Source organism: Elephantulus edwardii, unplaced genomic scaffold (genome assembly GCF_000299155.1).
Source record: "Elephantulus edwardii isolate Elephantulus edwardi_28Jun2011 unplaced genomic scaffold, EleEdw1.0 scaffold00308, whole genome shotgun sequence".
Lineage (NCBI taxonomy): Eukaryota > Metazoa > Chordata > Mammalia > Macroscelidea > Macroscelididae > Elephantulus > Elephantulus edwardii.
This window is the reverse complement of record NW_006400058.1, coordinates 2,293,552-2,294,471: the sequence shown is the minus strand read 5'-3', so window position 1 is coordinate 2,294,471 and position 920 is coordinate 2,293,552. Positions and strand designations below refer to the sequence as shown.

The 920-nt window shown below is 39.6% G+C and overlaps 1 pseudogene; it reads right to left on the bottom strand.

Moving 5' to 3' along the window:
- Positions 1-227: 227 nt before the first annotated feature.
- Positions 228-716, bottom strand: LOC102864571 (annotated as a pseudogene).
- Between the last annotated feature and the right edge of the window lie 204 nt (positions 717-920).

Sequence of the window (920 nt, the reverse complement as noted above, 5' to 3'; positions counted from 1 at the left end):
CGGGGAAGAAGAACAAACTGGGGAGGAGGGTGGAGAGAATGGTGCAGCAATGAAGGAGTGAAAGCCCAGAATCCCTGTGAATGTTCATTGAAACTAATAAAATTTAATAATAATAATAATAATAATAATAATAAAAAGACCTGAAAAAAAAGTTTCAGGAGGACAGAGATTGGATCTGAAAAAATGACTGAAAATATTTTTGTAAATTAACGCGACACAATCAAGGTCTATATTACTATACTTGGTGCCTCGGTCTGACTTTCAGGAGCATTAGTCTCATGAATAACCCAAATACCATCATAGTCTCCAGGTATCTGGCTCGCTCTTCCGGGCTCATTGACATTGACTCCTCCAGGAATATTTTCAAGGTTCGTCTAGTTTCAAAGCGCATCTTATGTTTATTGTTAGCAATTGCATGGATCAGTCCAATTGTTCCACAGACATTATTGACTGTTTGCTTCATGAAATATTCTGATGATGTAACATTCTGTTCCTGAGATTTTATTGTTTCCTCTTCTTCTAAATACTTCATACTTTTCTGTAATAGAGAAGAGAAGTAACACTGCACAGTCTGGTCTCAGTATCATGCTAAGGAGTTCAGAATCCATCCCATATGCAACAACATATTTCCAGTTAGGCTGTAGACCTAATTGCTTAAGAAACTGGTTAGTGAGCTCGAGATTGGCCTCCAGCAGCAGCCAGCACTGACCCTCCATGGCTGGTGCACTCTGTCTCTCTCCAGCTTTGATAGATGCTGCTGCCACCATTCATTGTCCAACTTTTAGATGCATAGGAAGTAATTAAAAATACCAGCTTGATGAGGGAGAGAACAATTTAAAAGCGATATATGATAGGGTATTATGGTTATCACAAGAATCCGGAGTTAAGGTTGCATAGTGGAGTGTACTCGGGGCAGCGTG